Source organism: Agelaius tricolor, unplaced genomic scaffold (genome assembly GCF_023055355.1).
Source record: "Agelaius tricolor isolate 1412-34295 unplaced genomic scaffold, bAgeTri1.0.p SCAF_17, whole genome shotgun sequence".
Lineage (NCBI taxonomy): Eukaryota > Metazoa > Chordata > Aves > Passeriformes > Icteridae > Agelaius > Agelaius tricolor.
The window spans coordinates 16,992,723-17,019,533 of NW_027269277.1; the positions used below are offsets into that span (position 1 = coordinate 16,992,723).

General features: G+C 48.7%; 1 protein-coding gene across 3 annotated transcripts in view; it reads right to left on the bottom strand.

Moving 5' to 3' along the window:
- The window catches only part of TRPC5 (transient receptor potential cation channel subfamily C member 5), a 110,990-nt gene extending 89,742 nt beyond the window's left edge, over nucleotides 1-21,248 (bottom strand). For 2 of the 3 annotated variants that reach the window (XR_011681593.1, XM_071442708.1), the window contains exon 1: nucleotides 20,224-21,247. The gene's annotated coding sequence lies outside the window, so the exon portion shown is untranslated. Of the gene's footprint in view, nucleotides 1-18,748; nucleotides 18,800-20,223 lie in introns of all 3 variants that reach the window. The other variant, XM_071442709.1, reaches the window with a different exon arrangement.
- Between the last annotated feature and the right edge of the window lie 5,563 nt (nucleotides 21,249-26,811).

Genomic DNA, 26,811 nt, shown 5'->3' on the forward strand with positions numbered 1-26,811 from the left:
CTTGGCCTATCAGCTTTTGCCACAATATACTGCAAATACCTTAGAGCCAATCATCTAAAATTACTCCTTGTGGGTCCTAATACAATGCACCTTCCATAGTTCTATTTCTCCAAAGTACCTAGAGTCTTATTTGCAAGGCCATCTTTCGAAACTTTTTTCTATTTCCATTTCTCTCTCAGCAATGTCTGTCCTATTCCATGACATTTCTAAGTCAGCATTTCTTATCTCAAAGGTTGCACACAGATGCACACTATGTGAGCCTTCTGTCAGACCCTGAGAACTCTCTACAGAGCCACTTCCCACATTCACACACCCACAGTTCCACCAAATTCCCCTTTGCTCTCCCTGAACGCTGCTTTGCACACCTGGTTGATGCTTTCCTGGCTTCTACCCGAACCAAAGGTCAGATCATGGCAGCCATGCACCAAAATTGTGATTTACTGCACATAACAGGGATGGTGAGCACTGAACCTGCAGAGAGGAATGCTGACTAATTGCTTCATTTCCCCAAACAAGGACTACCTGCAGAACGTCCCTGGCTGCTTGGGCTTCCTCCCTATCTGTGCACTCCTGATAAAAGCTGTGCTTTTCATGCTGCCAGTCTTTCCTGAATGTCTGCGTGGAGCTGCTAAATCGCAGATTACACCGTGTAGGATATCGTTCTCACCATCTCCCTGACAAGGCAGCATTGTTTCTTACAGGACAGATGGCTCACAAGATACTGATCTCTGCCAAGGGAGCAGCACTGCACTGTCTGCAAAGTGCCTCTGAAGTGACTCTGAAAGCAACTGTTTTGGCATTGAGATTGAGATTGAGGATAAACCACCCCAAGGAGCAGGTCTGTGAGCAGCATCACTCTCAGCAGGGTATCAAGGAGCTGTTTCAGCCCAGGAGAGCAGCTTGCCCAGGGCTGTGAGCTCCCCTAACTGCTCACAGGCTGCACGACTAGACTAGATTACAGTCATGCCATGCTTGTCACTTCCCTGGGAGTCTAGCCACGCTTGCTGGGGTTTATTTTCAGCCCTCAGCTTTGGGAGTTCAATAATTATATGAGAATGTGTTCTTCTGGGGGAAAAAAAAAAAAAAAAAAAAAAGTTTCTAGCCTCTGGGGTGTGAAGTAAAGAGTGTGAGTCACAGAGTGAACTTCATTGATGCAGAAACCAGACAGAAAGTGTCCCAAATTCTCTGGGTTTAAAAATCTCCAAACTTTAAGCCAAAGTTTGCAGATTTGAGATGTGGGACAGAGAGGGGAGAAATGGGCCTTGGAGCCCCTGGACTTGGCAGAACAAGAATCACAGAAACAGAGAGTCACAGAACAAGAATCACAGAAACACAGAGTCACAGAACATCCTGAGCCTGAAGGGACCACAAGGATCAACCAGTCCAACTCCTGGCCCTGCACAGACACCCCAAAAATCCCACCCTGTGCACCCCTGAGAGCGCTGTCCAAACACTCCTTGAGCTCTTGGGCTTGGGGCTGTGCCCATTTCCTGGGAGCTGCTTCATTTGGGGATGCCAGATCCTCTCTGCAGCCCCTGCACCTCCTCTCAAGCCCCTTCCAGGCTGGAAAATTCCCCATCATGATCCTTGCAGCAAGGGCTGTGTCTGTGCTGTGCTCTGGTAGCAGGTCAGGGTGACAGTGGCACTTTGTGCACTGCCTCAAGCCCACACACTGCAGGGACTGCCTGCTCTGCTATTTATAAAGCTCAAAGGGTGTTATCACTCAGCCAGCACAGTGCAGAGGCATCACTGGCGTTCTCCATGGAGGCAGTTTTGTAAATCCATTAAATCATTCCAGCCAGATATCATCCACCTTGCTCACATGGAGGGACAGAGGATCCCTCTGACTCAACCCAATAAAGCAGCCACCAATTTAACACCACTTTTGGCAGAGCAGAAATGCATCTCACTTAACAGCCAAGGCCTGCTGAAGCTCCTCTGCTGCAGGACACCTCTGTTACTGCCATGCTGGGCTTAAAATCAGCTGTAAAATATGCTGCACACTGGAGATCCTTATTGAAGCACAGTCAGAAGTGTGGCTACAGACAGAAATGCAGAGTGGACCCCACCAGACAGGCCCTCCTGCAGTCCCCTGCCCACTGACACACCTGGGCAGGGAGCCCTGACAAACAGGAACCATCACCCCCATTTTCTAAGGAAAGCAAAGCCTGAGACATTTCCAACTTTTGAGAGAGTATCCAAGGCAGTAAAGAACCTCATTCCACTCCACACCTCAAGCACTGACTGCCAGCTGAACCCCTTGTGGAATTCTGCAGTGCAGAGTGAGACCTCCCTGCTGATGTTTTCCCTCAAACCAGGCACTGGAACAGCAGCTGTGCAGAGATGATGCACTGCTGGTCTCCTCTGACAAGCACTGCTCTTTCAAATCCTCATTTTCTTTTGGTTTCCTCTTGCTTCTTCATCTGAAATCTTCTGTTCTCTATGGCTCTGAAGGGTCTGAAAATTCAGGTATCTGATGCTTAGACAGCTACAGGAGTTAGCAGACAGCCTGGAAAGGAACAAAGGGTTTGAACAGTCCCATCTATCTCAAGGATTTAATCCTGGGGCACGGCCACTGCTGGTGACAATTCCAATCCTTACACAGCAGAGGAGATGGAAAGTTACCAGTTTGCATTACTTTCCTTTTTAGCATCCTTATTACCCTTTTTACTCCATGCCTGGGTGGTGTTTGAAGACACCCTCACCTATTTTGCCCCACCTAAATGGAGCCACATAAATAAAACTTGTGCAAGAAGTGAGCTGTGATTGAGGTGTTCACTGAAACACAGGAAACAGGCAGAGAATTTAAGGAACTCTGCAAACTGCTGGAGGGACCACTGCAGGTGCCAGACATCACCTGGACATGGTTTCACCTGGCATGTGCTTCTTTTCCAGCTCTTGCTTGCTCAGGCTGACCGCACTCCCGGACTCTGAACCATCTCCTGCTGTGAGCACAGAGTTCAGATGCAATCCTCCCTTCCCAGGGCTGTTTCCAGAGCTGTCTCCAGCTCTCAGCACTGGCTGGGGGCAGAGTGCAGGCTGAGATCCCCCTGCACAGCCTTTCTGCACTCCTCCACACTCCCAGCAAAGCAGCCAAACCACATCAGCCCAGCTCCCCACAGATCATCAGGTCCATGGCAAAACAAGCAGAATTAATGTGCAGGAAATGAGATTAGTGCCCAGCTCTGCCCTGACTTTGGTTTCTCACACCAGTGACGTGAATGGCCTGGTGTTCCACCAGAATGGGGTCTGTCAGGGAGCACACCCCATCACACGTGGCAAATTAATCTGTGGGTGCCATCCCTGAGGTGCCTGAGTGTGGGATTCACACACCCTCTGAACAGAGAGAAGCAGAGAAGGAAAACACAATTCTTATCTGGCTTGCTGTGCCTGTGTTGTGCTAAGGTAGAATGCAATATGGAGATTGTTTACCCAAAGTGAGGATGTTTTGTTCCCTTGGCCTATCAGGGCCAGGTGTGTGTGTGTGTGTGTGTTGGACTGTCACAGGACAGTCACAAGATAATCAGAGATGAGGGCAGTTCTGTGCACTTGTGAGGGCAGATTCAGTTTAGATACAATGCACACAGTAGAGGATAATAAAGTAATTAATTTGCCTTCTGATGATGGAGTCAGATGCATCATTCTCTCTCCTCTTTGTCCGAGTCATCTTTGATTTACAATCCCTGAGAGCTTCTCTGGGGCTGAAAAGTACTCAGGACTCTCACTGGGACTCAGCAGCAGCATTTGATCCATCCCACATCCCAGGCACTGGGGATTGTTCCACTGCCCTTCTGGGCAAGCAGCTTTTCACAGCTGTGCTTCTGTTTGCTCCTCTCATCTGGTTTCAGGGTGTGTGGCACCACTGGTGCCTGCAAGCAAGCACAACCTGCTCTCAGTTGCTGTGACAGGAATCTGTTCTGTTCCTAGAATTCAATTTTTGCATCTTCCTACTTCCAATAAATTTCACTGCACAGCACTCCTCTTCAATGTCAGCACTCTTCTTTCCAGATACAGAAAAGCAGATAAAGTGTCTGATTAAAAAACAGATACAAAGGGCTAAACCCAGCTTGTATAACAAGCAACTGCCAGAGATAATGAATGAAGACCTTGGGATTTTTTCCCTTACTCTTTCAATGGACATTGGCATAATGAGCATGTACAGCTCCATAATTTCAAGCTCCATGGTTAGTTTTACACATTTCCTTGTTCATGTAATTAGCTGTTAGCATTCTTGAACATTGTCCATTACATTTTATTACCCACAATCTAGTTTTCATAGAAGAACAGCAAAAATTACTGCAGAAATAATATCCATGGAAGACATGTTACATGCATCATCACAAGGGAAAATTGGGACGTTCCTCAAATTCTGAGCTGTTCCTAGACAGACTGCATGATTGATTAAAATACTGAGTCTGATCTTGCTTCTGTCACAAATCTAAAATTAATTCTTTGACTCTTTAGGATTGCCCTGCATCCCTGCTAGCTTAATTACATACAGGACTTAATTTGGATTCACCAAAAGTATTCAGCTTCACAATTTCCTCAAAACCTAATTTTTCAGGTCTCTTTCTGTAACTGTACTAAAGAAATGGGTTTGTCTTTAGTAGCTAGTTACCTCTATTTGCATGGAAAAAACCAAACCAAAACTAATTTTTTCCTCTGATGAAGTAAGGCCGAATTCTTCTCAAAGCACTGAGGTTATATTCCCTGGGTCCTGTGTTCTGAAGTGCCATGAGGGACCTGATTTTTGCTTAGCATTACAGTATTTGCAGCCTGTCTAAATCTCCTCAGCTTCCTCAGCCTGTTTCTGTGAGATTTCCATCCCCTGCTCATGAATTACCTTTGCCAGCTCAGCTCTCCAGTGGGAAGCCAGATTCAGCACCAACTTTCCTGTCTTCTCCAGCAGGAAACCTTGCCCTTTGTTTTCTAACTGATGACCTCTTTTCAATTCTGTCTCAAATGCATTAGGCCAAATTTTCTCTTTGCTTTCTTCAGCTACCTTTGGCCCAGGTCTGACTCCTTCCTCCCTGTCTAAGGCTGAAAGATTTAGCTGGGGCTGTGTATTCTATTGTCATCTTCTAAAGGTGGGCAGTTCTCTGCTGTTCTTGGGGCAGTTTTTTCTTTATCTCTCCCACAGCCACTCCTCCCTGCAGGAGATCTCTGCTGTCCATGGCCACTGAGTGTCCCTGCAGGGCTGATCCAATCCCAGCATCCCATGGGGAGATGCTGCATTGCCCAGGGGAGGAGCCAAGCATTCCTACCTGGATCCAATCTGAGCTTTGGGACAGCCCAGCAGCCTTTGCCCAGTGCATTGCCAGAGGAGCAGCTTCTGCTGCCCTGCATGGCCAGAGGGAGCCCAGGCCCATCTGCAGCAGCCCTGGAGCTGCAGAGGAAAACTCCCCCCTTGTGCAGGATCCCTGCTCCAGCAGAGCCACAGCTGGCACTGCAGGAGGGCTGAGCCCCCATGGGATGGGGCTGTGCCACCCCCTGACACACAGGGGACAGGGACTGCTCTCACTCTGGCAGTGCTTTGTTGGTTTTTTGGGTTTTTTTTGTTTGTACTATTGCATTTGTACTTTAATTTTCCCTACTAAAGAACTGTTATTCCTATTCCCATATCTTTGCCTGAGAGCCCCTTAATTTCAAAATGATAATAATTCAGAGGGAGGGGTTTACATTTCCCATTTCAGGGGAGGCTCCTGCCTTCCTTAGCAGACACCTGGCTGTTCAAACCAAGACACCTCCAGAACTGCAGCTCAGGTCCACCTTTCCTGATTTCTGATCAAAACATGGAGGAGTGGATTTTACCAGGTGCAAGCACCTCTGGGGAGCACAAACACTGCTCTCCTGGCCCTGCAGAACAGAGCCAAACAGCCACATCCTCCCCAGCTTTCACCCAGGCAAGCATGGAAAACTACAGACACCAGCCATGCCCTGATTTGACACAGTGCTGAGGCAGCTGTTCACCTGTTTGGCTCTATATGTGAGCACAAGTATTTTCCTTCTCCCCACAGTGAGCCAGGGATGCTCCTGCCACTGCTCATCCCACAGGGCAAGGAACTCATCTTTTGTCCAGCTGGAGAGAGAACTGGTGCAGCTCTTAAACGTCTCAGCTCAATCCTTGTGCACTGAGGAATTTCTCCTAGAAGACAGAGTCTCCTGCAATTAACTCTTTCCATGCCAGCTTAGTAAGGGTCCCCTTTGTGTTGGAACCCTGAATGCTGTGAACTTTAGATTTTCTGTACTGCCAGGCACTGAGCTCCAAGAGAACACTGCATTGACCTGAGGCTGTGGAGAAACTTCCAAAATGGAATGACAGAACTGGGATTGTGGGTGTGGAGTTTCAATAGAAGTGTGTGAGATCACAGGGTGGAAAACTTAGAGTTTAAGGGTTTAGAATACAGTAATAGATATAAAGCAAGATGGAGGTTTTAGGTTCAAGGCTGGTTCTTCTTCTTCACCTTCTTCTCCATGGGTTTGGGTGGTTTTGTGTAATTGGATAAAAAAGTCCACATTGCAGCCACAGGTGGTTAGTTATTGGGTTAAAAGTAAAAATAATTTAGGTGTCATTTCTGAATTGGACAGTTTATCCTTAAAAGGCCTTGTAGAGAGAGAGATGGGGCTCCATTTGTAGTTAGAGTGAAGTGCTGTAGAACTCAGGGTTTGTGAGAGTGTAATAGAGATAAGAACTAATAAACATCTGAGTCCCAACCAACAAAAAAGTCTTGTGCATTTAATCCCAACCTTGGCAAAAAGAAGCAAAGGTTCCACACACCTATGGACAAATCCAAGCATTTTGTGTTTGTTAGTAAACTGTTACTTGAATGGACAAATTTGCTTTTTTCCCCCCTGGTTTCCCCTGGATTTCCACGATGAGGAAGAGGAGGGCCAGAAGCCATATGGGACCTACCCATATGATCATGGTGGCTCTTCCCTCTGCCCTGCTTCTGCTCCAAGCTTTACCTTAAAATAATTAAAGGTGCTGCTTGCTGCTGACCCTGGCAGCTGCTGGGTATCCCCCCTGCACCAGGCACTGCTGAATTTGCCCCCTCAGTCCTGCCTGTCTCCTCCATGGGAGGATGGCACTGCAGTCCTTGTCCCTTCCCCAAGGCCAGACCTTGAAGCTCCAAGAGCTATTTATTCACAGTGTGCAATTTGGAAGGATTCCAAGTTGCAGATGCTTCTCTACTTCAAATCTTTATTTTTCCTGCTGGTACTCTCGATTTTACTTCATCCCTGAGGTGTCTCAGAGCAGTCCACCCTCGCTCAGTCATGGATGATTTATTTTCCTTAGTAAGATCTTTTGCTAAGGGTATATTCTGCACCTCAAAACTGCTTTTGGTGGGATTTTTTTTTAATATAATGATTATTAGCCAGTTTCCCTTTATTCATACTTTGAGTTTTCTGTGGTGCTTTTAATGACAGCAGCACTCAAACTCACTGTGAATCTGCTGGGTCAGGTGAAGCAAACAGTGTCCCACTTGTAAATGAGATGTTCTCTGAACCCAAACACCTCCTCAGCAAATCATCCTGCCAATCCCAAACCCCTGCTGACCTCGCCAGGAAACCATGGATCACCTTCCAGGAGAGCTACAGGAGTGAGGGGCCTGGGTGAGAGAAGCTGGACTCCTCCAAGAATTCCCTGTATTTCAGGAGAGCTCCTGAGGCTCCTTGCAAACCCTTGGCAGGATAGTCCAGGCTGTCACACTGTGTTTGACAACAAATGTCACTTGGCTGACATTTCAGGTGGGAAAAAAAAAAATCAAATGCTACCTGTACGTTTCCCAAATTTCTTTCTGGACTTCAACTTTCTACAGAAGAAAACAAAGGGCAGTGACAGCTCCAGGGATGCTGCCTGTTGAGTTTGTGAGGGGTCCCCAGGACGAGGGGAGAGATGTGAATCTGACTCCATGTTCTCAGAAGGCTGATTTATATTATATTATATTATATTATATTATATTATATTATATTATATTATATTATATTATATTATATTAATCATATCATATCATGCTATACTAAAACTTTACTAAAGAAAGAGAATACAGACAGAACAAGAATGGTAATAAAACCTCATGACTGACTCCTCAGAGTCCAGCACAGCTGATGGTGATTGGTCATTAAGTAAAAACAATTCACATGAAACCAATCAAACATGCACCTGTCGGTAAACGATGTCCAGACCACATTCCAAAGCAGCCAAACACAGGAGAAGGGAAACAGATCATTATTATTTACATTTTTCTCTGAGGCTTCTCAGCTTCCCAGGAGAAGAAATCCTGGCGAAGGGATTTTTCAGAAAATACCACGGTGACAGTTGCCCTTGTGCCAAAGATCCCACAGTCTGATCTGCTCACAAACACACACCAACACTGCTACAGGAGTGAGGGGAAAATTGCCTCAAAGAGTTCAGTTCATAACTCAAAAATGTGCTCCTTAAAGCTGGGCAAAGGTGACGCCACTTTGTGCAAACCCAGGGCACCACAGGGAATATTTCTGTGTCTGCTCTGGGGTGCCCTGACCCCCAGGGCAGCACTGACTCTGACCCTCATCCATGGAGAAAGTTTCCCAGACTTCAAGACAGGCTGGAATCCACAAAAGTGTGAAATAGATTATAGAGAGCAGTGTAGGTGTGTCACTTGGTGAGAAATTGAGGGTTTGGGATTTTTAGTGTGTTGTGGATGGAAGCAAGATGGAGGGCACAGGGTGTCATCCTGGGTTTCTTCTTCATGCTTCTTCTTCCTCCTTCTCCATGGGTTTGGGTGGCATTTTGTAATTGGGCAGAAAAGTCCCACTGGGGGCTCTTTGGGATCAGTTATTGAGTTAAAAGTGGAAATAATCCAGGTGTCAGTTCTTAATTGGAGAGTTTAGTCTTAAAAGACCTTGTAACAAGAGATTGTTGGCCATTTTGTGCCTTCTAATGAAAAGCTGCCAAGCTCGTGGTTGTGAGACCATCAGTTTTACTGATAAGAAACAATAAACACCTGAGTCCCAACATGAACTACCATCTCCAGTGCCTTCAGTCCAGACCCAGAGAAACCCACAAGTGTACCCCCACACCACTTCAACAGACACACAGACAGACACACACCCCACCCCTCCCTGGGGGAAACCCCCATTGCCACCCTGGTTTGTGCAGTGTTGGCCACAGCACCAAGCAGGCGCCTTGCAGCTCCCAGATCTGTCCTGGCTGGCTCAGAGCAGCAGGGACACCTCTGTGGCAGTGCAGCAGCAGGTCTGTGCCTGCAGAAGCTGATAAATGCAAACTCAAGGTGACTCCACTTCATGGATTGCATTAGCATCAGCTGCAAATCCTCAGGGCACAGCCGGAGCGACATCAGCAACTGCAAGTGACACAAGCACAGGGAAATGCTCCCTGCTCACACCTGGAGCCAGGACAACATCTCTGGGAGTGTTTGCAGCCTGCTGGGCTCAGGGCAGAGGCACTGAACACACCGAAGGCAGGAGGGATGAATATTGCCTCTTAGAGACACCTCCTACATGATATTATTACTTTCCATTAAATTGAACAAAAATACCCAGGTTCTGGAAACACTGTCTCATTGTAACACCTGCATGATTGGATGAATAAATCTGTTTTAATTAACTGTCTTTTTTATAGTAGGCTGTAACAAAATATTGTGAGAAAGTGAGAGGCTGATAGTTGGCTTTGAGATTTCAAATAACCCTCTCCTAATTAAATCTGTATATATTTATATGTTATCTTGGAGCATAAAAGCACTTAGACCAATCCAGACTTTTAACTTCCTTGCCTATTTTCTTTCCTAGTGTTAGTTATTAATTAACTATGCTCTTCCTTCCCTTTGCTTCAGCCAGAGCAGAGCCAAATTGTTTCAAATGCATTTTGTGCACTCTGGATTTCACTCTGCCTATGCAGATCCACTTGTCTTGCAGGCTCCAGTGACATAACTCCTAATTGCACAGCTAAAACTGAGAAGAGAAGTCACTATCCTGGACTCCTTCCTGCTTCTTTGCACTTGTGATGCCGTTGACTAAACTCTCCAAACTAAAATTCTCATCCAGCTCAGCAGGGAAGGTGTTGCAAAGCTTTGGGAGCACATCAAAGCACCTCTGTGCACTGCTGCCCATTTCATGTCCCACCAATGTGGTCTGCCACACGCTGCCACTGAACAACTTCACTGCTCAGCCCCAAAGCCTGCTAAGCTTTGAGTTAAATCTATTGTCACTCTCCCTTTTGGGCTTTATCTGCCCTCCTCAGCACCCAAAAAATAGGAAAAGAACCATGAGGAGTATGTCTCTATCCATGCATCACCGGCGCTGTGCTGGGTTTGGGTGTGTGCTGCCTCAGGGGGAGCTTTAGAACCCAATAAAGCAGAAATATGGACCAAAACAGAGCAATCTCCTGGTGCTTTGTACATCTCTGTGCAGAAACAGGTGCAGGCTAGCAGGAAACATTGAGGGGGCTCTGCAAAGACAGTTCTGACATTACCCTGGAGAGTGAAGATGCTCAGGTCATGGAACATTCCTGGGCTGTAACAAACACAAGCAGGATTCACTCTTGCCACAGTCACACACTGCTGGCTTTTAATATTTCCTCTGAACTAAAGCTGTGCTTTTCTGCCCTATAAGGTCTCCTCAGCTGCCCAGACATGAAAGGCACTGTCAGCAGTGCTATAAACACATCCTGGCTGGTCCAATGCCAGCAGATGACTGGGTTTCCACCAGGAACAGCCCATCACTTTGCAGCATCCATCAGTTCTCAGGGATTCAAGCACTCATGCAAAGTGCAGTCATGCTCCAAGCATCTACAAAAACAGAGATGCTCCAACCAAAAATCCTGGTACTCAAACACCCCTTGTGCCTCCAGCATCTCCACTGCACTGAGGAGATCCATGTGGGAGAGGAAAGCCCTGCAGTCTGAGGAGGCTGATTCCAGAGTTCATTTTTAAGGTGCAGGACGTTCTCTTCAGCAGCAGCTCTTGATAATGATAATTGATCCACGTGGATTAAACAAGAGTGTTGGATGAAAAGCATTAGATTGGGCCTCTGGTTCCAAACCAAGATAAAGAAAGAATTTAAATGAGGCATGAGCAGATCTACTTATGTGTTTGTTAATTTGGAAACAAACCAGTACTTCTGAGCAATATCAGCTACCCATTATACTTATAAATGATCTTCCCTATAAAAGACTTCACTGCCACTGAAGAACTGCCCATACTTTTCACTTTTGACATCTGCAGTCTCAGTTCTTTATGACTTGATTCCCCATTTAGTACTCACAAAGGCATATTCTGTGTGCTGAGACTATAAAAGATGAATAAAATGGGAATCCATCCATCACAAAATCCACACAGCAGGATGGTGCCCCTCATGTATCCACATTTTAGCAGCACACTGCTCGTTTGCTTCTGAGCTAATAAACTGAACTCAGTGACAGCTTTGTGTGCCACAGCCTCAAGGAAGGAAGAAACCTGGCTTGGGCTTCTCAATCTTGCTGCTGTGTTTCTCTCTCCTTGCCTGTAAAATGGGTGGAAATGCTGCTAATCTATCCTAACTCCACGCTAAGAGGCTCAATCCATAAAGCCGATTTAAGCTGCAGTATGGGCACAGTAATAATGCCATTAACATACTTCAGATTTTCCAGAGGTGAACAAGAACTGAAAGCCTAATTTTATTTCTTTTTTTCAACTCTGCATTCTCTTCACAATGCTTCAGTATTTAAGCACAGGAACATGCTCTGGGCCAGGACTCAGTGCTGTGTGGATGCTCTCCCTGCATGCCCCAGCTGCTCCCACTCAAGCCTGGTGATCCCTTGGAAAGGCAGGAAAACCCACCCTTCATGTGTGTAACAGCTCTCACCTTGCCAGTATGACCAGAGGGCATTTGAAAAGGCTCTCAGGCTCAAGCATTGGCGTCTGGATCAAACAGAACCACATCCTGTGGCTGCCCAAAATCTCCTACAGGCATCACTGAAAATGAGAGTCCCATCTATGAGCTGGCAAAAGCATGTTTGGCCAAACATCCAGGAACACCAGAGCCATTTGTAGAACCTGGATCAGGGTTTGAAATGGTCATTAGGAAGGAAAAAAAAACCCATGTAACAGTGTTGTTGCTGTGAATAACCTGACAGCAGAGATTGGACAGGTGTTTGTGGTTATATCCTGGTTTAAATGTTGGAACAATCAGGCACAGCATCCTCTCACAGCCTCAGTGCTCCAAGTTTGGCAGTTAAAGGACTTCAGCCAAGCAGAATAACCAGATTAAAGGACTCTGAGAGGGGCTCTGCAGCAGGACTGCAGGAATCACTCCTTTGTGACTCTCAGCAGCTCCTCAGCTCCCTTCACCTCAGCCTGCACAAAACAACACAGAGCTTTTACCTCCCATCTCTAACTCTGTGCTTCCAGAGGGCTGAGCCTGATCTCCTGCCCAAACTCCTGGGCTGAGCCAGCCCCCATTCTGGGAGGGACAGAAGGATGCTTCTGAAGAGGTCACTGGCACAAGTCAGATATCCCTGCTCCACACAAACCTCTGGGCTGCATGCAGAAGCAGCAAAAAACAGCTCTGATGCTAAAAAAGCAAACCCACACAACAGTCCTGAACTGGCCTGCTCTGCACAGGTCAGTGACACAGGAGAGGAAGCCTTGTTTGCAGCTGGTTTTTGAGGAGAGAAAGATTAATCCCAAAATGTACAGGAAGGCCATGGCAGCAACATCACTCTTTCATTACACCCCAAATGCTTCACCCAGAATTTTGGTTGTATCACATATTGTGCCCTAAAAAGAATGAAAACAAACCCTTCAGAGGACAGTGAGAACTTCTGAAATAAAACATTGTTCTTCATGCCCAGATCTAAATCTTGCTCAAGTCAGTGGGAATTTTTTCATTTCCCATTGCTGCTCCCATGCTCATAGAAGGGCCCTTCACTTTTCACCAACAATTCAACCCTTAGCCAGACCCAGGACTGGTGAGAGAGAAGAGGCTGATTAGAGCCACAATTCCCTTCAGCCTGGCAAGAACTGGAAATTCTGAGAATTTAACTCAGCCTTCTACTGGGAATGTCCCTGAGCAGGGACCAGGCAGAGCTAACAGCTCTTACAAATCTGATCTTTATTCCCTACAGAAAGACCAGTGTTGGTGGCCTGAATCCCAGCCTTTCCTTGTCTTTCCCCAGCTCTCTGCTGAGAGATTTAACTACCAGGCTCTTGGATACCCTAGATGCTCCTCTTTGCATAAATAATTAAAAACTTTGGGAGCTTGCTGACTGTTATGCTTGAAGATTGGAGTGACATACCAGGAATCTGTAAGATTTTTGTAGGACAAAACCACCTATTTTAAGTTTTGCTCCATTCAATCTTTGTCAAAATCAGAGGATAATCCAGAAAGATCTGCTCATCTTTGTGTTCCCTGACCCACTCCACAGGTGTATGGCCAGTGCAGATGAACAATTTTTGACTGGAGATCATCCAGAGACCCTTGCATGTAAAACACGTCCAAAACACCTCCCTTTCATCCACTGCAGCATCCTGCATTTCTTTTCAGTCAAGCCACTCTTCATGCTGTCTTTCCCCAAACTATTTCAGTCAGCCTGGGGTTCATGTGGCTCCTGTGGACAGCAATGGGTTTATTTTGGGAGGGGTGCCTACCCTTCCCCATTCCATTTTGTGCCAGTAGCTGAAGTGATGGCTTGTTGACTGCTGATATTCCTACTCCTGTCTTTGACAGGCAAGGCTCCCACTCACCAGCTGCTCAGCCTGTTTGATTAGGTTACAGACAGGGTGCAGGGAAAGCTGCAGGAGATAATGTGCAAGCGGAGCTGCTCCGGGTGCGCAGGCGCGGCTGTGCAGGACCACAACAAACCTCTGCCAGCTCCCAGGCTGGTCCAGCACTGAGCTCCTGGGCACCCTGCAGCTGGGGAAGAAGTCAGGAGAGCTGGGAAGGCACCACTCCAAACTTGGCATCAGTTCAAGATCCACAGAAAGCCACAAATGTCAGAACGTTTGCCCTAACAGCCCAGAAACGCGGAGCTCCGCGCTTGAACAAAGATGTGCAATTTAAGGCAGAAGTTTAGACCTTGGTTTAGGCCTTAAAGCTGAGAAGCCTGGAGCCCTTTTCCCAGCATCTCCCTGCCCTAGTCTGGGTTCAGCTTGTGCCCCTTAAATCCATGGCACAGAGGAGGGACTCAGAGTCTGTCTGGAACAGGGATCTGGCACCTCTTTCCTCCTGTGCATCCAAGCTGGCCATGGGGGACCAGCCAGGAGCTCAGAGGAGCTGCTCTCCCTGCCGAGGAAGCAGGAGGCTGCTGGAGCACAGGGCTGTGTCTGGCCAGCCCTGGTCCCTTCAGCAGCCCCTGTGGAGCCACTGGGCCCAGCCAGCTCCAGTATGGCCTTCATGGACTCCCCCAAGAGGAAAGTCCACCATGGACTCCCCCAAGAGGAAAGTTCATCTTTGTTTTCTTGCTGAAGAAATGAGATATTGCAGCAGAAGCAAACTTTTAAGATTCTTCAGAGGCTCAGTCTGCTCTTCCCAGATGAGGATCCCCTGATGGTATTGCACAGGACAGAAAGATCTGGGAAAAGGCTTTTCACTATAGCCCCTGCAGGGACTTTGCATCTTTTTATTCAAACATTCTCTGTGCTCTCCTGCCCTCTTCCATAGATCACATCTTACTTCCTTTGTCCACATAACCTCTTCTTTTCAGTTAGAAAATCCCTGTCTTGCAGCAGATGCTTCTCTTTGAATCAGCCTTCCCAGCAGCTCCTCAGGGACCCCCTCAGAGCCCCCTGTCCCTTCAGTCACATCCCTGCCTCCAACTCCACCTCACAGGAGAAGTGGGTGACAAGGCACTGCCATCCTAGCAATCCTTATTCCTCTTGTTCCTCTCATGAACAACTTTAGGGCATTAGGACAATTTTATAAACCTGGAGGTCTTTCCACCTGGAAACTTTCAAATACCCCAATACACATAATACAGAGATTTCCATTAACTGCAGCTCCAGGCTAAGGAAGAGATCAGCACCTCCATTTCGTAATGCAGCACAAACCAGAATGAACAGGACACTAAGAGTGAATGAGAGACAGGAATTATTTCATCTTGTGGTCCCAGCAAGAGCCCTGAGCCCCAAATGGCTTCATCCTCTCATTGCTTTTGTCAGTAAGGCTTCACACAATGAAATTCTTGCAGTTTCCTATGTTAATCCATTAATACCTGTGAGAGCATGCTGAAATCTCTACCCTGGTTATCATTCTGGAGCCAAAATGCCCAATAAACACTATTCCATAGGCTCTATCCTTCCCTCTCTATTTTACTGAGCAGAAAGTGAACTGCTGTTTTAGCAAGCTGTGCATGTCAGAGCTGGGAGAACACAGGAATGGATTAAATCCATGCTCCTTCTATCCCAGGATGCCATCTCTGGTGATGGGCAGCAGTCTGGGTGCCCTTCTGCACTACCCCTGCACCTGGAAATTCCAGGGAGCCAGAGGTTACACCCAGACCTTCCTCCTTCTGTCCTCTCTCTGTGCATTGTGAACCCACCTCATGTTTTTCAACCTGCTTGTGCTTTTGGCCTCCACAGCATCCTGTGGTAATGAGCATTACAATTTAATTAGCAGACATGATAGGGAACCTATCTGACTCTATTCAGGTGCTTAAGCCAGTCTTTCCCAAAGAGTGAATCAGATTGCTCTCTAAGGATGAAAAAAGGGATGCAGGACACGTGAGAGGGACCAGGAAATTGCTTCAGTTCTCACTGGAACATGTTCACTGCACGTGAAGAGGGAGAGAGAGGGAAAGAAGGGAGAAGGGAATAAGGACAAAGCAGCTTCCTGGCTTGAAGCCAGAGACTGAGCTGAGAATAAATAATAATATGTGTCTAATGAGCTAACAGGAACACCCATCATTCCCATCAGCACAAACCATCCTGCTGCCTAGGTCATGTCCCCTATCATGGCCACTGTGACCAACACCATATAAAATCTGATGTGCTCTAAAGAACATAAAAAATGGAGAACATGAGGACCCAAGTCTACCTGGTGCTCAAAGGCAGAGAGAAATACTCCTTGTGTCTGCAGTTCCTCCCCTTCCCAGCCACCACCTCCCAGAAAACACTGCAAGGATGCCATGCCACACTTCACTCAGGGACTGCTCACTGCTTTGCAAGGCAGCAAATCTCAGGAAGAGCACAACTTTTATGTTGAAGAGCTGCACACAACAACACAGCAGCCTCTCTACCATGATGATAAAAGCAGCCAGAACATGAGGCAGGTTATCCAGCAGGGAGGCAGAGCTGCAGGGAACTGATCCTCATGCAGCAGCAGGAGGGGACCAGCCCCAGCTCTCCTCATTTCAACTCTGGATGCCAGCACATTTCTGGCTTCCCCAAGAGGGAACTTAACCTAACTTAGCCTGAAAACACACTGAAGCGGAATGGCTGAGAGAGCTGAAAGGAACAACAGCCCTGCCCCAGCTTTCCAGCCACTGCAGCTCCCTCTCACAGGGACAGCTCCATCCTCCCCTGAGCCCTAGCTGCACTGGGCCTGGCCATCCAAGAGGAGCTGGCTGGCAGGATGCTCTGTTGCAGTGATTTGTGCTTACTGGCCATCTCCCTTGGCAGGAAAATCAACTGAGAGCAGCCTTTGCCTTGCTCTGATTTAGTGTTTGTCTAGCTAAGAAACCCACAGTTGTTTAAAAGCCACTTACCTGCTCTGGTACTTCTTAATCTGAACCACACACTGGGTCTGCAGTTATTCATACCAATTCCACATTGCTCACCAGGATTTCCTGCTCAGAAACTTTCAGGAATCATTTGCTAGCTTATACAGCACAATTTTTTCCCCCCAAACTGGACACTGCAGAGATGAACAGCCATCCCTGGCAGAACCCTGTCTCTCTTCTGGGACAGGCAGCACACCAGGTTCCCAGCTCTCAGCCTCTGAAAAGTGCCAGATGCAGGTGCTGAGATGAACCTGCCCACCTTTGTACCAGGCTGTCAGCCTGAGCAACTGCAGAACTCTGCTCTGTGCAAAACCTGCATTTAGGCACTCACTCCACACAGGTGCCTCTCATTTCCAGAGATAAAACACCGTGGCAACTCCAGAGCTCAGCTTTTTTGATGGTTGCACCCTGTGCTGAACTTGGTGATCCTTGCTAAACATGACTTTATAAATGTCTCATCCTGCAGGTTGGCTTTTTTCTTCTCATGTTTTCCTTTCTCTGTCTCTAGCCAGAAATGATTTACATGTTTGTTTACTCTGAGCTACATTCATCTGAGTCATTCAGCAACCCTCTACCCACAATCACATTACAGCAAATTTGGAACTGGAGTCTCAGGGAGTGAATATTATGCTGTTGTCAAGATGAGAGTGGGGGGCCATATTCTGCCACTGGGTTTCAGGAAAAACTGACTTTTGCAAGCATGTCAAAATCCAACAGCATCACAATCCCCTGTGTTCTGCATTTCTTCTTAAAGGAGAAAATCCAGGCAAATAAATTACTCTATATTTACACCAGTTACAGCGTAACAATTAGTAGGATTTGGCTCATTTGGTACAAATTATACTACTGTACTTGTAGGAATAATCTATTCTGTTTCAAACTAATTTTAGCCACCCTTGACTGCTCTTCCATCTGTTGTAGGAAAAAAAAAAATTATTTGCACATAGCTATTGTGAATTTTCTTCTCCAAGGTATGTTTTCAAGAACATCTCTCAAAAAACAACGTAATCATATTCTTAGCAAGACTCATAGCTCAGCTGACAGTACCTTGTCTATTAAATCCACAACATGAAAAGACCTCAGAATTGACATTCTAAGGATTTTTTTAAGGTTGCCTGAAATAAATCTTTGCAGAAAGAAAGCTGATCAAAGAATTTGGAGCTTTGCATTACCTTTAACGCAATCCTAGAAGCTATTCAGAGATTCTACCAAAGCAGAAAGGGGTTAGGAAAAGTAACAACACCTTTTAAAAAACACATTACAAAACCACTGAAATTTCAGTACACTACAGTGAAAGCGATGCACATTAAAACAGAAATCATTCTCTCAGAAGCCCAGTAATAAAAATAAGGAATTCTATTAATGTTCTATGCCCTTACAAGATATATTAAGACTGATCAGAGGTGAGTCTCAAGCTCAAGTCCTTTTCCATCTAGTTTCTCTTCACCGCTTTACAAGAATAAAAAAACAACTAATCCAAAAACCAGCAGCACCTCGACCTTTTTCTTTACTTTTAATTCTAGAAATGTGCTCTGGAGCACTATCTGAGGTATAGTTCTTGCCTGGGAAGTCTTGCACCTAGCTGACAGTGTATTGATCCCCACTGTACCTGAGAATAAAAGTACAACCAGAGGAAGAGCAGAGCCCCACCACAGAGAGCAGGGGCTCGCAGAGGGCCAGGGCTGTGGGGGTCAGGGGAAGCACATTCATGTCCCCATCCACTAAAGGGTCCGGGGCTGAAGCATTTCTTCAGCTGATAATTACTGCCAAGTTACATGCAGGGAAACTGGGAGCGAATACTCCTGGCCAGAACAAAGAGTGCCACATCTGATAACACCCAAATGGGGGGTGCTTCTCTGCCTTTTCTCCAGAAGCAACACTAGATTTCTTTAGGAGGGAGTATTAGTCAAAATGCCAGCTCCTTTAGTCTGCTTTGGAGCTCCCTGAGCAGGCATTTGGCTACAAGTTCCAATGAACTGCCTAAAGATACCGCTTTAACTTCTGAAAAGCATTTTTAAAGCAGCAATACAGTAATTTGCATTTACACAGTACCTGCCTGGCTGAAAAGTGTTCTCAAGGGCTTCTGAGCAGCTCCACGGAGCCCTGGGAAGCAGTGACACACGACATCATTAAGGAGAAGGCAATCAACACCGAAGAAGCCTGAGAGCTTTGCCCAGGATCGGGGAGAACGTCCTCAGAACAGAAAAACCCTGCTCAGCTCTCCGTGGGGACGGGCACACACACAGAGGCACCGTGACCACAAAGACAATGCTCTTCCCAAAAATCCTTCATCCCAGCTTTGATCCCGGAGGGTCCCTTCACACCCGGGAGATTCTGTGCTCCTTGATCCCCTCCTGCATTCCGCACAGGGCACTGCATTACATAAGCTCGCCTGCACGGAGATGCACAAAAACTTAGGGTTCACATCTGACCCGCAGGAGGACCAAATATTTTTTACAATACAGTGGAAAAGTTAAGAAGAAGTGGTCAAACAGACTGGGAATTCAAAGTGATGCTGCTCGAGGATGCAAGACTTGGTAGGTGACTGTTCAACCATGTTACCTTAGAGCATGGAGAATTTAATGGGAGACTCGCACATTACCATATTCATAACCATGACTAACAAATCTGTTGTCAATGCCACCAAAAATATCACACAAGCAGAATGTTTTTATACCAAAGAGACCACTGAAGTCACTGCTCCATAGTAAACAAATGAACTTATGAAGAGTCTTGAAAATCAGCCCTTTTTTCTTTTTTTCTTCTTTTTTTTCCCTGCAGAATTTGATACACTATGAACTGCGAGATGCCTGGTAGTTCAAAGAGGGGTCGATAAAAAAAGCATTTTTCTTCTGCAAGCATCAGAGCAGAGAACACCCCTCCGGTACCACTGTCACCTTTCCCATGCTGAGGGCACGTGGGTCACCCAGATGACTCACAGCCAGGTCAAGGGCTGCCCGAAGGAATGACAATTCAAACCGGCATTTAGCCCGCTCTGCGAGGGTGCAGGTTGTCGGTGCGTGCTGTCATTTAGGGCAAGGGCAGACAAAATCCAGCACCGTCCTTCGGGATGCGAGTCCCGGTGCTGCCGGCAACTCCCGTGGGGGAGCGAGGCCACGCATCCCGTCCAGTCCCGCATCCCCCCTGGCTTCGCATCCCTCCCGGTCCCGCATCCCTCCTGGTCCCGCATCCCTCTTGGTCCTGCATCCCTCCCGGTCCCACATCCCTCCTGGTCCCGCATCCCTCTTGGTCCTGCATCCCTCCCGGTCCCGCATCCCTCCCGGTCCCTCATCCCTCCCGGTCCCTCATCCCTCCCGGTCCCGCATCCCTCCCGGCCCCACCGCCGCTAAGTTCAGCGGGAGCAGCGCTCCACGCCGGGGCGGGCGGGTGCCGGTGGCTCCGGGGGATGCGGGCACGGAGCGGCCCCGACCACCCGCGCCCGGCACCCGAGGGCTCGGGGCTCCAAGTTCCGAGAGTGACCGCGGAGCTCTCGGCCCCGTGCCCGGTGCTGCCCCGTCCCCGCTCACCTCCGCGCCGCTCCGTCAGGCGGTACCCGCCGGGGTGCCCGCGGGCCCGGGGCTGCTCCGCGATCCGCCGGGCGCCCCCATTCCGCTGCCCGCTGCCCCGCTCCCTACGCCGCCGCCCGCGGCCCCGCGGCTCCGCGCCGCCGGCGGGCAGGGCAGGGCGGCCGCCGCATCGCTCCGAGCCCGGCGGGCAGGGCTGCGAGCCGCCTCCCGAAAACCCCGCCGGGAGCTCCCCCGCTGCCCCCGCCGCCTCCGCCCGTCCCTTGGCGGCACCGGGCCCCGGGCGAGCCGAGCCGAGCCGAGCCGAGCCGAGCCGAGCCGAGCCGAGCCGAGCGGCCGGGCACAGCCGCGCCCCCCGCACCCGCTCTCGGGCACACGCCGCCCCTCGCCGGGAGACACCCGCCCCGCACACGCACACAGCGACACACACACAGAGACACAGAGACACACACCGCACACAGACACACACCGCGCACACCCTACACACCGACACACACCCCACAGACACACACACCCCGCACACAGAGACACACAGCGACACACACGCCCCGCACACCGAAACACACACACACCCTACACAGCGACACGCACCCCGCACAGAGACACGCACCCCGCACACAGAGACACCCGCCCCACACACGCAAACAGCGATACACACACCCCACACACAGCAACACACACCCTACACACCGACACACATACACACACCCCGCACACCCTACACAGCTACACACACCCCACACACAGACACACACACACACACCCCACACACCCTACACAGTTACACACACCCCACACACAGACACACACACACACACCCCACACACCCTACACAGTTACACACACCCCGCACACAGCGACACACAGACACACATCCCGCACAGACACACACCCTACACACAGCAACACACACTACACACATCTCGCACACCAACTCACACCCCACACAGACACCCTACACACAGACACACACCCTACACACAGACACACACCCCAAGACACCCTACACACCCACACAATCCCCTGTTACACACCCCACTCAAGCACGGGCCCTTCACACATTCAGCCCCATCCCTCCTCCATTCACACCCTCACATGGGCACAGCTGCCCCTCACACTCACACACACAAACACACACTCATACATACACACCCATTCACACCCACACTGTTTGGGTTGGGGACAGCAGAGTGAATTCTCCCCCGGGATGTGGTGCAGGGCCCTGGGCTGGGTTCAGTGTGAGGATGGTGATGCTCACAGCCCAGTGCTGCTGAGCAGGGCTCACCCTGAGCCAAGGCTGTGCAGTGGGCAGATGCACAGGGAGCCAGGACAGCCAGCCTGAGCTGGCCAAGGGGACACCACGTGTCCTGCCCAGTGTGGGAACTGGGGGAGCTGGCCAGGTCACTGTCACTGTTAGGGGACAGGCTGGACATCTGTCAGCAAGTGGTCCACGTCTGACTGTGTGTGCAGCACTGACCTTCTTAGAGCTTATTCCTGTCCCTCTTTTGTCACCCCCCTTTTCATTACAGTTGTATGATGACAATGATGATGATTATAGTATTTTATTTTATTTATTAAGCTGTTTTTATTTCAACCCACAGGTTTTGCCTTCTTTCCAGTCTTCCACCCCATCCCATTTATGGAGTGGGTATGAGTGAATGGTCTGCATTGAACTTATTGGCTGGGCTTAAACCCCAGCACCCACACACCCACAGCTACACACATCCACCCACCCATTCGTGGTTCCCTCACACCCCTCAGAGCCCCCGGCAGCCTGGTCCTGTCACAGGGAGGTTGGATCATGAGTGTCCCAGAGCCACCAGTACCTGCCAGCACAGCACTGGGTGACACCCTGTCCAGGGACCAGCCCTGGACCTGAGCTCTGCAGCCATCTCAGGGCCCTGAGCCCACATCTCCACTTTGTCTCATGGATGTACCAAATCTGTCAGACAGCTGATCAAGGCTCCTAACTCCTTTAAAGACAGAGTGAAGCCAGTGAATTCCAGCTTTCACCTCTTTCCTGGCCAGGATAGCTGGCTATGGCCAGACAAAGGAACTTTTCCTCCTTCCCTTTCCCACTGACCCCACCAGGTTACACTGGGGTTCCCTTCTCCCCTTTCTGCCCCTGGAGCTGAATGCAGGACTTTCCTTAGGCCAGGAGAGAGGAGCTGCCCTCTGCAAGGAACCAGCCAGGAGAGAGGTCCCACTGATCCTGCCTCCACTGTCCCACTGGGACATTCCCACAGCCACATCCACATGGGCAGGACCGCACTCACGAGGGAGTTCTGTCCCCTGGTCCCCTGTCCTCAGTATTTTATGGTGCAAATGTGGCTCTGTCATGGGCACAACACCACAGCATTAAATTCCTTTTCCTTTGTAAGCACCATAACTGTCACAATGAGCCTTTCTTGCACTTCCTTTTAGACACATCAAACCCATGTCTTGCCCTTTTAATGATCAAAATCATTGCCAAACTCCCCTAAATTTTGCTGTGATATTGTTAAAAGATGAATAATACATACTCGCACTCTGAATTTGCTGTACCTCACTCATGCTTCCCTTGAGGAAAGAGTTGACTTGCTACAGCCTGTGCACAGGGACCACTTTGTGTGTGACAGAGCCACCTAGGAGGAGAAATGCAACCACAGCTTTAATGGGGCACAAAAACATGACACAGACAATGGCTCAAAGTTCCAGAGCCCACCAGCAGCCCTGTCAAAAAGGCACCACCTAAATCTGTCACAGCATTGGGACAAACTCTTCTTCCCCTGCAAACAGCACTGGAGTCCACTCAATATTTCATGGTGCAAATGTTGAGCTGCCCTCCCTGTCCTCTGAGGTTCTGAGCAGCGCTGAGTAAATAATTCACAGCAAATCATTTATTCAAAACTCCTGCCTGTGTTTTGTGTCAGTCCAAGAACACAAAATTATCTTTTCCCTGTTCAGGTTGAGTCAAGCTGTGTTTTAGGATTTGGGTTGGAGTTCCAAGGGCTGGGACACGTGGGGGACTGCTGCAGGGGTGTCTGGGTTTGAAAAGCCAGGTGTCTGCTTAGGAAGGCAGGAGCCTCCCCTGAAATGGAAAATGTAAATCCCTTCCCTCTGAATTGTTGTAATTTTGAAATTAAGAGGCTCTCAGGCAAAGATATGGGAATAGGAATAACAGTTCTTTAGTAGGGAAGAAAATTTTAAAAATAAAATAAACAATGCAATAATACAAAACAAACCACTGCCAGAGTGAGAGCAGTCCCTGTCCCCTGTGTGTCAGGGGGTGGCACAGCCCCATCCCATGGGGGCTCAGCCCTCCTGCAGTGCCAGCTGTGGCTCTGCTGGAGCAGGGATCCTGCACAAGGGGGGAGTTTTCCTCTGCAGCTCCAGGGCTGCTGCAGATGGGCCTGGGCTCCCTCTGGCCATGCAGGGCAGCAGAAGCTGCTCCTCTGGCAATGCACTGGGCCAAGGCTGCTGGGCTGTCCCAAAGCTCAGATTGGATCCAGGTAGGAATGCTTGGCTCCTGCCCTGGGCAATGCAGCATCTCCCCATGGGATGCTGGAATTGGATCAGCCCTGCAGGGACACTCAGTGGCCATGGACAGCAGAGATCTCCTGCAGGGAGGAGTGGCTGGGGGAGAGAGAAAGAAAAAACTGCCCCAAGGACAGCAGAGAACTGCCCCAGCTCTGACAGATTTAAATAGAACACACACATTACCTTGCAATCCTGGACAAGGGGTTTCACTGCACTGTCCCTGCCTGTGTGTGCTGAGTGGGTGCAGTTGGCTTTGTACATGACATCCATTTGTCCCTGCTCCAGTGGGATGAGCTGAATTTACTGCCAGGGAGCAGCCTTGAGCCCAAGGACAGAGTCCATTTAGCAGCCAAGTTTAGGTTCAGATTACAGAGAACAGTTCTAGTGAGACAAAAAATTAAAGCAAAAGCCTCTGGTTATTGTGTAGAGAAAACATAGGAGGGGCTTCTGCAGCCTTCCTTTCTGAGGGGTGTGAGCAGGGGAACAGGGCAAAGCTGTAGCAGGGAAACGTCCCTTAAAAAGCAATGCAAAAGACCCCCAAAAATCCCACAAAAAGCAGTGTCATTTTTGAAACACCATACCAACCCAAACTCCATTTTCAAAGGCTATAATGTGTCTATCACATTTGGGAATTCATTCCTTTGGAGCAACCTGAGCTCCATTAACCATCAAGGACCAGATTTCCATGCACACCAAGCTCTGGCAGTGCCTGGTGTCAATCAGAATCAGGTCCAGTGGGGCACTGACAACCCATTTTGTGTCCCAAAAGCTGTAATCTCAAGAACAGTAACAAGTAAAATGGACAAAATTATTTCTTTCCCATTTCTTTACCAGAAAGTGGACAGTTGCTGAGCCCTAAAATTGGAAAGGGGAGCAGTTAGCTATCCTCAGAAAAAAAGCCTCTGGAAAAATGCCTTTTATCTCGCTGGAAAAAAATGTGTTTTCCTTCATTGTGCAGAAAGGCAGATTTTGCATATTTTAATTAGATCAGTTGAAAACTTGGGAAAAAGAGAAAAAAGAGAACCTGCTTTGCTGTCAAGCTCCTTAGTGAAGAAAAGTTCTGAAAGTTCAGGAACTTGGAGAGAACTTTAAATCTCCATGGCTAAAAATAATCCATCCCTTAAGAAAATACCACAGATTTTTTTTTTTTCCTTTTATTTTTATCATTGCTGCCTTAGATGACTTCAGGTCATCCGAACATGGAAATTAAAGTAGGAAACTGAAAATCTTTTTCTTCTCAACTTTCTGGTTCTTTTCAGAACCTTTTTGCTGCTAACTGGGCAGAGGGTAATCCCTGCAGGGCTGCCATTCCACTTGGATTTGCAAGAAGTGGTGCAGCTTGATGAAATAGAGCTTGACAAGATGTTTGGAGCTACAGCTGGTGGTGCAGACATGAGCAGGAGATTTCTGCACCTCCTCTTCAGTAGTTTTAATTTTTTTCTGGAATTATTAGCATTATTTTAGATTCCGGGTTTTTTTGCTCCACTGAGCACACGCTGAGCAAACACCCCAGGCCCTGCTGGTGGCAGAGGGGACAGCTTGGCCCATGACAGTGGCAGAGCCTCGTTCACCTCAGGGGAAGATCAGGCTCCAGGACTTACACCTGCTGCTCCCACTGAGCTGAACAGGAAAATGAGTTTAATTCCTGCTGTCACAAGGTTCCTTCCATCCTGCAATGGATCACAGTCATGGAATCAGCAAGGCTGGAGAAGATCTCCAAGATCACCGAGTCCAACCATTAAACCAGCACCATGTTCACCACTAAACCATGTCCCCAAGTGCCACATCCACACACCTTGTGAACTCTTCCAGGGATGGTGATTCCAGCACTTCCCTGGTCTGCCTGTTCCAGTGCTTGACACCCTTTTGATGAAGGAAGTTTTCATAATTCACAGAATTCACAGAATCACCAGGTTGGAAGAGAACTTAAAGATCATCGAGTCCACTCCAGCCCCAACAGCTCAACCAAACCCTGGCACCCAGTGCCACATCCAGGCTTTGTTAAACACACCCAGGGATGGGGACTCCACCCCCTCCCCAGGCAGCCATTCCAGAACTTTATCCCCTTTCTGTACAAAACTTCTTCCTCATATCCACCCTGTATTTCCCTTGGTGCAGCTCGAGGCTGTGTGCTCTGGTTGTGTCAGTGCTGCCTGGAGAAAGGCAATAATAATAATAATAATAATAATATCCAATCTAAACCTCTCCTGATGCAACTTTAGGCCATTTCCTCTTGTCCTGTTGTTTGTTAATTGGGAGCAGAGCCTGACCTCACCCCAGCTGTCCCCTCCTGGCAGGAGCTGTGCAGAGCCACAAGGTCCCCCCTGATCCCCCTTTTCTCCAGGCTGAGCCCTCCTCAGCTGCTCCTCATAGGACTGACTCTCCAGACCCTTCCCCAGCTCTGTTGCCCTTCTCTTGACTCCCTCCAGCACCATCCTGTCAGCAGAGAACTGATTTTGTCACCACCACTTTCTCAGTGGTGTCTGGACATTTTTTCCCCCTGCTCCTGGGGCTCCAGCCCCGTTGCCCAAGGGGTTTGTCTCCCTTTCCTTGTCAGGTCCTTTCCCCTTTTGCTAACAGAGCACCCACATCTCTGCCTTCCTCCTGCAGAGGAGACCCCTGGGCTGGCTGGCTGCCCACACCAAGCTGGGGGATTCCTGGCAGGGCTGACTCTGAGCTGCAGCATCTCACAAGGGCTGGCTCCTGCAGGGGCCAGCAGGGGACAGGCACAGGGCTCCTCAATAGACAGACCCCTGCTCATTCCTGCTGCTTGCTCCTTCTGGGAGTGCCCCATGTGCATCACAGAGGGTGATGGGTCTGCTCACCATCCCTGGAAGAGTTCACAAGGTGTGTGGATGTGGCACCTGGGGACGTGGTTTAGTGGTGAACATGGTGCTGGTTTAATGGTTGGTCTCGGTGATCTTGGAGATCTTCTCCAGCCTTGCTGATTCCATGACTGTGATCCATTGCAGGATGGAAGGAACATTGTGACAGCAGGAATTAAGGGATGCCTGCACCCAGTGGGAGTGCTCAGAAATGTCCCAGCAATTTCCCCCACAGACACACACGTGG